The sequence below is a fragment of the Eublepharis macularius genome, chromosome 8, assembly GCF_028583425.1.
Source record: "Eublepharis macularius isolate TG4126 chromosome 8, MPM_Emac_v1.0, whole genome shotgun sequence".
NCBI classification, from domain to species: domain Eukaryota; kingdom Metazoa; phylum Chordata; class Lepidosauria; order Squamata; family Eublepharidae; genus Eublepharis; species Eublepharis macularius.
This window is the reverse complement of record NC_072797.1, coordinates 66,948,074-66,959,544: the sequence shown is the minus strand read 5'-3', so window position 1 is coordinate 66,959,544 and position 11,471 is coordinate 66,948,074.

Genomic DNA, 11,471 nt, shown 5'->3' with positions numbered 1-11,471 from the left:
CCTGTTTCCCGTCTCCTCACAGCAGCTCTCGCGATGGTAGAAGCTTTCTCACAGTCTATTATCTCCTCACAACCACAGGTATGAACAACAATCCTCCAATTTCTCTAATTACTTCTTTTAGCTTAGTCCTTTTACTAATCTGTTTCTTGCCGAGTCTTCCTCTACTTTTAATCAAACTGTTGCAGTTTAAAAGTCCCCTTTAATGCTTCTTTACTTTAAGTAATTCGTCCCGTTTCAAGAGATAGTGATCTTTACCTTTTCAAACGTCTTTCTGGGTTGTAATCACTGCTTCAAACTCAGGTTCTCTTTCACCTTCTTTCCTCCTGTTGATGCTTGGGCATGTAGATCTTATGCCAGCCGTCACTGGCCCCAGAACTGCCGCAGAGATATAGGCCGACCTGTCTTAGGGTGGGACCTCAAGGGACGGGGGAGAGTCCGCTGCGCAGAACCCCCCCTCGCCCGAGATCAATGCGCCCTGAGGTACTTGAGCGTTCAAAGCCTGTTCTCCGCCTGAGAACAGGGGACCGCGGGCTTGTTTGCCCCCGCCGGTCACTAAAAACGGCAGCCCGGTCAGCTCTGCTCCCAGAGCTGTGTTAGACCTCCATGGATCCCAAACAGGAAGTCATTCGAAAAATTGTCCTTCTTTTTTGAGGTGAGTTTAGTCCATTTACATTCCAAGATATTAGTTTGTACTCCATTCTGTTATCTCCTTAATACTCTAGGAAAGTCATTTACATTTTCTTCAATAAACAGTTCCATTTCATGTCTTGTTTTAATTGTGATTCTCAAGCCCTTAAATTGAAAGCTGAGCCCTTCTGGTAATTCCCATCTGTATCTGATATCCTTCTCTCTTAACTTTTGGGCCAGCTCTCTATATTTTTTTCTCTCTTGGAGAATTCTTCTAGGCATCTCTTTCATTATCTTAATCCTGTTTCCATCCAGTGATATGAGATTTTCAAAATGTCTTTTAATATGTATTGTCGAAGGCTTTCACGGCCGGAGAACGATGGTTGTTGGGGGTTTTCCGGGCTGTATTGCCGTGGTCTTGGCATTGTAGTTCCTGACGTTTCGCCAGCAGCTGTGACTGGCATCTTCAGAGGTGTAGCACCAAAAGACAGAGATCTCTCAGTGTCACAGTGCGGAAAAAATGTTGGCAGATCATTTATCATATACTCAGGAAGGTGGGTTTGGGCTGAGTCATCCTGAAAGAGTTTCCCAGGGTGTGGAATGCTCATGGAGGGAGGTTTCACTGTATCCTGAGGAGGTACTTTTGCATATGGATTGGTGCTTGATATGCTAATCTTCTCTGCAGGGCTATTGTGGGATGTAGAGTATTTTGTTAGCCTGGTGTTTTGTTAACCAGGCTAACAAAATACTCTACATCCCACAATAGCCCTGCAGAGAAGATTAGCATATCAAGCACCAATCCATATGCAAAAGTACCTCCTCAGGATACAGTGAAACCTCCCTCCATGAGCATTCCACACCCTGGGAAACTCTTTCAGGATGACTCAGCCCAAACCCACCTTCCTGAGTATATGATAAATGATCTGCCAACATTTTTTCCACACTGTGACACTGAGAGATCTCTGTCTTTTGGTGCTACACCTCTGAAGATGCCAGTCACAGCTGCTGGCGAAACGTCAGGAACTACAATGCCAAGACCACGGCAATACAGCCCGGAAAACCCCCAACAACCATTGTCTTTTAATAATTTCCTCTTTCATTCTTTTTGTTATTAGCTGCACAATAACATCTCTTGGTAGATTCTTTTGTTGTGCATAGGCGGAATTGACCCTGTATACTAGATCCAAATTTGCTTTAATTTCTTCTGACTGTTTATTCAGGAATTCTGCTAAAATATCCATCATTTGTTCTTGCACACTTTGCGTAGTTGATTCTAACATGCCCCTAAATCTTAGTTGTCTTTCTGTTGCTTTACATTCCATCACTGCCATCCTTTCCTGCATCACTTGGTTTTCTTGCTTTACATTTGTAGCTAAATCATTAGTCTTCTGCTCCACTTCTTGCACCTTGTTATTTGTTGCTTGTAGTTCGTTTTTAATTCCATCCATGTTTTTGGTCAATTCTGCTACTTCCGCCCTAATTATGTCCTTTAAATCCTTTGCCAAAGTTTCATGCATTTTTGTATCGATTGATTCAGTTCTTTATAGCCTTCTGTAACTTTTTTTCCAATCCTTCAATCGCTGCGTCTACTGCGTCAATCGCTTGCCATTCCTTATCAGCTTCCCCCCCCCCCCCCCGCCATTGTAGGACTCGGCTTGGAGCCACCCCACGTATCTGCTCTCCTTCTCAGATCCATTTTGCTTTCTTTTCTTTCCTTCTCTTAGTATATTTCACTATCACTGGCCTCACTATTTAAAAAAACTTTTAAATTTAGTCTCAAAATGTTGGGCACTATTTCTCTATGGTTGCTGGAATCGCTTCTTCCCTCAAATAAGATGGCATGCTTCCTGTTCCTCTGGTCTCAATACTCTCACATTGCTTCTGGGTCTTCTTTCTTCTCGCTGTTCTTCCTGCTTCCTGGCTTCTTGTCTTCTCTAGGCAACAAGTTGTCTCCTCCCTCAGTCTCGTCCCGTCTCGTGATGTTGCCTGCACTTTTTCCCAGCTCCCTCTGCCTCTTCCGCCCCTGTTATCTCTCTTCTAACCGCAAGTATGCATAAACAATACTTCTTATCGCTTTTTTAGTCCTTAAAAACTCGTCAGCATTAAAAAATTTTGCTCGGTAAATGTTCCTTGTTGTTTACTCTCTTAAATTAAGCCTTTAAAAAAACCTTTACTTTGGTCTTTTTGCCTCCGTTCTCGTTTAAAAAGTCTGATAGCAATCTTTACTGTGTGCTGCTTTTTCGGGTTGTCTGTGTTGTTTCCTCCGCTTATAAATGGTCAAAGCTGGTACCGAGGCTTGGTTTCTGATGATCTTATGCCAATCAAATGACTCCAGAGGTACTGCAGAGTTAGTAGCTTGCCCTTCTCCGAGGGGACCTCAAGGTGGTGGGGAGAATCCTTGGCTCAGAACCCCCCCCCCCGCCACCAAGATCACAATCTCTTGGGGCCGCGTAGCATTCAGAACCCCCTTCTCCCTGAAGGGGGGTCAGAAGCATGCGTTGAAATGCCTCACTTTCCAAAAAACAGTATCTCAGATAGCCCAGATCCCTAGGCTACTTCAGATCATCATTAATCCCAAACCAGAAGTCACATTGAGAAAATTTTCTGAACATAGTTCAGGTTGACATTTCTGGTTTGGCTCAAAGTTTAGGTTGGCTTTTCTGGTTCAGCTCAAGTCTTTTCATTTTTTTTCATTATCATACATTTTTTCATTATCATACATTTTGTTCAATTGCACAAGCAAGGTGTGTGTGGCTGTGTACCTTCTTTGGGGGGGATTGGGGAAGTCTTCGGAGCAGCTGTTTTTGCATTTAACAACACCAAAACCATACAAAACTCCTCTCTCTAAAATATCAGCCCACCAAGTTTTTCTTCAGATACACTACCAACAAACACAACAATGGAGCCCAAATAACACAAATATTAGCAGGCAGAAAATTATGGTGGGAAACTGGTTGGTAAAGCAGTGTTGGTGGGCTGGCTCTGAAGCAGGAGAGCATTCCTTTGCTAACCAGTGCAACTCAGGGGAAATAAAGAGAGGCCCCTCCAGGAAATGCAAGAATCAAACAACCTGAGGGAAATTCCCACAACCAGAGCTGTAAAACTAGACTCAATTCTTACAAGAATTGAAAAGACAATACATCAAATTTGCAGATTTTAAATGTGCTTGGTAATCTTAAATTGTCAAGTGCTTACAATAAATAATCAATATCCTATTCCACAAAATCCGTACTAATATCCTATCCATACATATCAATAAATATAACAATGTATCAATAAATATGTACAACAATGGTGTTCAACAAATGTTTGCATAAGTATAATAGTCCACGGCCATAGGGTACCATGGTAGGCGGCACTGGGTTAATCCCATGTACATATAATTAATCCTTGCTTTTACTTTTGCTTTCTTGCAGGTACGCCAAAAGGAAGTCTCCCATCAAGCAATATGCTGAACGATGATAAGTATAATGATTGAAATTCCAGGTCGAAAGTCATGAATAATACTGATTTTTCCACACTGATATGTTTTTTTCTCATCCTGGGGCATGAAACTAAAGCTCAATGGCCCCCATTCCAACGAGATGCCAGCCAACTCAGCTTGTTTCAGATATAAACTTTATCAAGGGCACCAGAATGATCCTTCTTCCAACCTGACAAAATAAATATATTTATATAAACCAGTCTCTTAGTCCTTTATGTCATTATATCTCCAAATGCAATGCATTAGCAAGTGAAAATCAAGCTCACCATATCCAAGACAGCTCCATAGTTCATACTGGCATGATGTCAAGTAGTTTTGTTCCCATGATGAAGAGGAGGAGCCACCCACTAAAGTTGATGCTGGTGGATCTGACTGAGCTCCATCTTCAGTTCTGATCTTTGAACTCCAGAACAAAAAAGCCCAGAAAAATGCATTGTGTACGCTTTCCCCACACTTCAAAATTAAGAGCGAAGTGTTCCCAATAAAGGTCTTCATCACATCTTCAGATTTCTTGTCATAGTGGAGAGACCTGCTGGAACTGAGACCGGCATTTTAATCGGTGCTCTCTGCCTTTGAGACTTGTTGTTCTTTATTATTTGTTTGTTTATTTCAATTTCTATTCCACCCTCCCCACACCAGCAGGCTCAGGGCGGATTACATTCATAAAAATTCACAGTTTCTCAATTTAAAAGCACAATAAATACATTAAAAATAAAAAAAAATTAAAATTACAGGTACAAAATTTCAACGGCACAAACTATATAATTGGATCCTTCATCCAACCATCACTGAAAAATTTCTTAAAGGGAAAGGTTTTGGAGGTGGATGCTCTGATAGGGAGGGCCCCATTCTAATTCTATTCAGCCAGCGAGGGCCCTACCCATCATCAACCATACACCTGGTGGAACAGCTCCGTCTTACAGGCTTGGCGGAAGGATAACAAATCCTGCCAGGCCCTGGTCTCATTTGACAGAGCGTTTCACCAGGTTGGAGCCAGGACCAAAAAGGCCCTGGCTCTGGTTGATATTATGCGCGCCTCCCTGGGGCCAGGGACCATTAATAGCTGTTTGTCTCCAGATCGGAGCATCCTCTGGGGCACATATGGGGAGAGGTGGTCCTGAAGATACACAGGCCCCAGTCCACATAGGGCTTTATAGGTTAATACTTGAATCTGATTCAGTACTCCACTGGTAACCAATGCAGCTGGCACAATACTGGGGTTATATGTGCACTACTGGGCACTCCAGTGATGACACGCACTGCTGCATTTTGGATCAGCTGTAACCGCCGGATCAGACTCAAGGGAAGCCCTGAGTAGAGCGTGTTACAGCAGTCAAGTTTAGAGGTGACCATTGCCTGAAGAACCATAGTTAAGTCATGGGTCGACAGATAGGGGGCAAGCTGCCTGGCCTGTCAAAGATGGAAAAAAGAAGACAGTTTAACAATTACTGTGCTCTTGACCAAAGTAGACCATGCATACTATTGTCCTGGTGCAGAAAGCTGTCTTTGCCATTCCCCCTGCAAGCAGCCCAGTAAGAAGGATGGATGCTGGGAGCAGCTTCTGCCGAGGCTGTAGGGGTTTCCCTGGCGGCAGCATGGGCTGACACAGGACCAGGGGAAGAGCTGCCCCAAGAGAAGAGCCAGGAAGAAGACAGGCATCCAGCTACAATGGTAGATGGCTCTTCATGCCTGGACCACTACAGTGATGGGAATAAAAGCAGCCCAACAGGGAGGGCCGGGGAGGTGGGCGGCTGGCAGCAGCAATAGGTGGCTTCCCACTGCTGAATGCCCAGGCCCCTGCAGCACCAGAGGAAGGGCTTCTAGGTGAGAAGATCAGGACAGGAAATGGGAAACCACTAGTTCCATGCAGAGAGGCATCACAGCAAGATTGACCACAGCGCGCATGGCCCCAGAGAATGCTGGTTTCAACTGTGAGGAGAGGGAGGCGAGCCTGGCCATTGGGCTGCTGGAGGAGGGGATGGTATCTCTGATTGGGAGGGAAGGGCAGGACATACATCTGTGGCTGGTGCATGAGTCAAACTACATGGCCTGGAGAGGTCTGATCAGCCCTGCCCTGTGACAGAGTCTTAACAGTTAGACTAGGAGGATAGGCTCCATGCAGAATCAATTGACCAGGGAGGTGAAACTTCCTCCAGATATTGATGCTGCCTGGGGGAATGTGGAGGCACTCTCAGGAGGAATCCTTAAAAAAAGGAGACTGCCACAGGCAGCAGAGCAGGAGACACCCAGCCCTCAACTCTATGCTGCAGGGAATTGAGCTTGGGTGAGTAAGAGAGGAAAGAGGGTGCTGTAAACCCCCTCCTCCCTATTTCTAAAGCCTCAAGGAGCATGCATGGAGGAGAGGAGGAACCCTGGAGGGCAAGCGCACCCCAGGATACAGCTCCTTGACAACCACATTACCACATCCTTTGTGTGGGAGCCAGTTTGGTGTAGTGGTTAAGAGCAGCAGGGTGACCTTGGGTCAGTCACAGTTCTCTTACAGCTCTTTCAGCCCCACCCACCTCACAGGATGATTGTTGTGGGGATAATAGTAAAATACTTTGTAAACTGCTCTGAGTGGGCATTAAGTTGTCCTGAAGGATGGTATATGAATCAAATATTGTTGTTGTTACTACGTTGTCCTGGATCCTCATGCCTGGATCCTCATTGGTGCAGCTCTCCTTTAATAATTATTCTCCGACCTTGTGCATACCTTTCACGTAAATTTTCTGAACTGGCACCTGTACCATACTACCCACTCCCAGCACCGGTTACCAGACCTCAAGAGTTACCAATGGGATGGGTAAAATTAGAAGCTACTTTTGACAGGGACCCCTCGAAGTTGGGATTTTTTCTAGTACAAGCACTACAATTCTTCAATCGTTGGGGACATTTATTCAAAGACGAGGCCAGTCAAATCGAGCATTTGGGATCCCGGTTGCACGGAAAGGTTGTAGTCATAACATTCATCTTCTTTGAGATAACTGTTACTGGACTGCTTGTCACCTGCAAAGGAAACACTTAAAACACTGACAGGATTAAAATGGAGTCTCTTTGGTTAGATCACATAAGAAACATAGTCAGTCCTGACAGTTATTTCCAGTGTTCACCCTAATCTGCATAACACAAGCTTTTGCAGCAGTTGGGAGCTCAGAAGCTGGAGGATACTCCATCGTCTTCAATCTCGTGTGTGCGCCTGCATGAATGTCGGTTGTTTGCCAGTGTTTCCTTGCACTGTGTATAAAAGTGCACAGAAAGGGATTGGTGAGGTGATGTTTGCTGCTCCCCTTCCTGGCACAAAGCAAGCATTTTGTCAATTTACCCCAGGAAGGACAATGCCAATGGCATTGCCCAGGAGGTGCCAAAGACAAAATGCACTCATGCGCAATGCGAACATTCCCCTTCCTGACAATGGAGTTTTGCTATGCTAGGGCTCAATCTCTCCCCTTGGGATCCAATTGGTTGATTGCCATTAAAAGTACAGTTACAGATGCTGCTACCTGTTGCTGCTGACCCAGTGCCTGCCTGACTGCCACTGCATGGTAAGAACTGAAACAAAATAGTGGTGTGTGGGGGGGGGGCGTGATTTGTTGCAGATTCATTTCTAGAATTTGTGTCACCATTCTAGAAGCTGCATAACAAGCTGAACCAGAGAGTTCTGAGTGTATTTTTGGCTCATTTGTTCCATTTTGCACACCTCTACTGTGCACCTTCTCCTGTGAGTTAACCCAAGGTTATAGACGGTAGGGAGGAGAAACTTGAAAGGAAATCGATAGAGATCAAAGCTGTGAACACACATACCACCCCAAGCACTACTCCCCAAAGGCCAGAATAAAAATCATTCAGATTCTTGCAACTTGCAAAAAAGTTACACCCAAACTCAGCCAACCTCTGACATTGCAATGTAACAGTGGGCAATTGGCAGCCCCCAGGAAAGAAGCCCTCTAAAAGCTTTAGCCCCCCAAATTTCATATCCCCTGCAATGAGTATGGGGCATACTCTGGGCCCTGTACCCCCTAGCCCCCCCCCACACCACCTTTTCACTCATGGGAGCAGGACATAACACACACAGCACAGCAGGCAGGCACTCCATTGGGCCTGTGTGCATCCCATCGTGTCCACCTGTGAGGGAGATGGCTGAGGCCAACTCGAGGCAGGAGTGGGCAGTGGAAGCTGCTACATATCTGGCCACCAGAAAAGGAGCGATGGGCTGAGCAGCAGCAATGGTCAGAGTCAGACTCCTCCAATGACAACACTGGGACTTGCCATTAAGGAAAACAAGATGCTGCCAGCCCAATGCTTGCCTGCTTGTGCTGCTGGATGTTATTGATTGATTGATTGATTGATTGATTGATTGATTGATTGATTGATTGATTGATTGATTGATTGATTGATTGATTGATTGATTGATTGATTGATTGATTGATTGATTGATTTCATTTATAGTCCACTTTTCTTACTGAGACTCAAGGTGGATTACATTGCGTGAGATTACTACCGTCGATACCAAGGATATTTCCATAAACAATGCCATAGGATAAATAAATGCAAATTTACGATGACATAACATTAGCAAAAATCCAATACAGAGTTGCAGAAATGCTGAAACAGAGCATAAGGACTGACATATTAAACAACATAGAACTACCCAGTAGGATCATACTTAAAGCAACTGGTAGTACATAGGAGCACATACTTAAAGCAACAGACAGGATGTAAGGCAAAGTAGTGATGAAGTCTGTGGACCCTAACTCATCAGTGAAGCATCTGAAAGCCCTCCTTACAACCCCCTCTCTACAATACAGCCCTCCTATCTGAGTAAAAACTCCTTTTGAATAATTCAGTATTGCATCATTTGCAGAAAGTCAGGAGAGTGAGGGCTCTCCTGACCTTCTCAGACAGGCCGTTCCATAGGGCGGGGGCCACCACAGAGAATGCACGTGTACAGGCAGCTGTTGATTTCACCCATTTGCAGGGTGGCACCTGCAGAGGACCCTGTTCAGATGAGCGAAGCTGCCATGGAGGAACATAGAGATAGAGGCAGTCTCATAGGTAAGCTGGACCAAGACTGTGAAAAGCTTTGTATGTGATACCTTAAACTAAGCATGATAACTGATAGGTAGCTAATGGAGTGACTGCAGGATGGGAGTGATATTCATGCTCCTGCTCGCTCCTTGTAACAGCTGGTCCACAGTGTTTTGCATCAACTGGAGTCTCCTAGATATCTAAGATGGGAAACCTATATATAGTGCATTACAATTGTCAAGTCTTGATGTTACCATAGCATGGATCCAGGTGGCCAGGTCAGCCATGTCGAGGTAGGAAGCCATCTTCCAGACTGGAGTGAGGTTGTAGAAAGCATTTTTGCAGCTGCCTTAGCTTGCTTTTATAGCAGTAGCACTGGATCCAGTATAACCTCTAGGTTCTTCACTGAGTCTGCCAGGGTCAGGTGAACTCCATCGAAAGTGGGGAGTATAATATCCAACAAGATAAGAACATAAGAGAAGCCATGTTGGATCAGGCCAATGGCCCATCCAGTCCAACACCCTGTGTCACACAGTGGCCAAAAAACCAGATAAACAGCTGCTTTCCCAATGAGTATCACTTCTGTTTTGTCTGGGATCAATTTCAACTTGTTCTTTTTCAACCACAGCTATCAAGTGGCAACCCAAGATTTCTACTGCATCCTGTGAGGTCTTGGATAGTGAGATATAGAGTTTGGGGAGTCATCTGCATATTGATAACATCCCACTCCATAGCTGCAAATAAGATCTCCTACATGCTTTACAGAGGTTGAATAACATGAGAGATAAGATTGTGCCCTGTGGAATCCTGCAAGATAATTGTCATTCTGGAGACAGCTGATATCCAACAGCAACCTTTGAGTTTGTTGCATGAGAACAATTTAAACCAGAACATGGCACATCCTTTGATGCTCACTTCTGTCTCTAAATGCCTCAACAGGATGGTATGGCCACCACACATCCAAAATGAAACATGCAAATTTTTGGTGAGGGGGGGGACTTGTTTCAACTTTATTTCCCTAATTTGGTTCATCATTCTAGAAGTCACTTTAATGAAATGAGGCAGTGTGATTCTGGGTGTATTTCTGTCTCGTTTGTTTCATTTTGCACATCCCTATTGGGATGAGTTACGGGGTTCTTGTCCAGGATAACTAATCACAGGAAATAAATCTATGTGGATGTTTATTATTTTTTTACAATGACGTCAGTCTGTCCACTTCTCTTGATTCAGATAATGTATTTAAAATGCATGTTTAGTGAGCAATTGATCACAATTGTTTGGATAAGAGGAGAAACTATTTATCAAACATCATCACTTGCTGTCAAAGATATGATTACATGGATTTTATATATTAAATCAATTTACCTGTAGAATGATGACAAAGAGGTAATTGCTAAATATGATTACCTTTGAGGGTGCATCTACACTGGCATTAGGGAGGGACAGAAATGGGATTCTCATATGCCATGTACCTCCAAACTAAGTATGTGCTACCTCCCCAAACATGGCAGAAGAAGATCATAGCTGGCCAGCATGAGTCAAGCTCTCCATATAGCCCAGTGGATGGTATTGGTGTTGTCTTCTTTACTTAACTAATTTTAAGAGGAACTATTCCTGAGATTCTATGAAAACAGTGACTAAGAAATGAACCAAGATCAGTATGCTGGGGCAGACAACCAATGGCATCATCTTCATGCCCTCCTTGTGAACTGTGTTAGAAGTATCCTTGACTGAATGGCCCTTGACTTAGTAAACAAGTCAATGTTTTTGAGTGAAAGTCCTCATGTTTGTTGATGAACACCTTGATGATTGTGTGTCAGTCCTGTGATGGGAGTTTACTCTGTGTGTGTGTGTGTGTGTGTGTGTGTGTATGCACATACACACACACACTTTTCTGTTTGGGCCTAAATCAGGTTGGGAGAAACAACCATAGCCTCCCCTCCCCTGCTGTTTTCACATTTGCAAACTGCCTGGTGAAGCTGCTTTGATTCCTTTTTAAAAATCATGTAACTGACATGGCTGTAGGTAAGTTGCACAATGGAGCCAATAGCAGATCCACCTGCTGGTTTGCAAATGCAAAAGCAGCAGGGGAGAGAGGCTAAAGCTGCTTCTCCATGCCTGCTTTGGACACAAGCTGAAAAAGAGCTGATCTGATGCAAAATCCTTGTGTTGCTCCCCAAGGAACACAAGGAGTTTGTAATGTATGGGGATGAACCCTCACAATGCAATCCTAAGCAAAGATATACCTTTCTAAGTCAATTGAAGTTAGTGACTTAAAATGTTGTAACTCTGTTTAGAATTGCACCATTAATTTGGCAATTCCATGGCATCACTT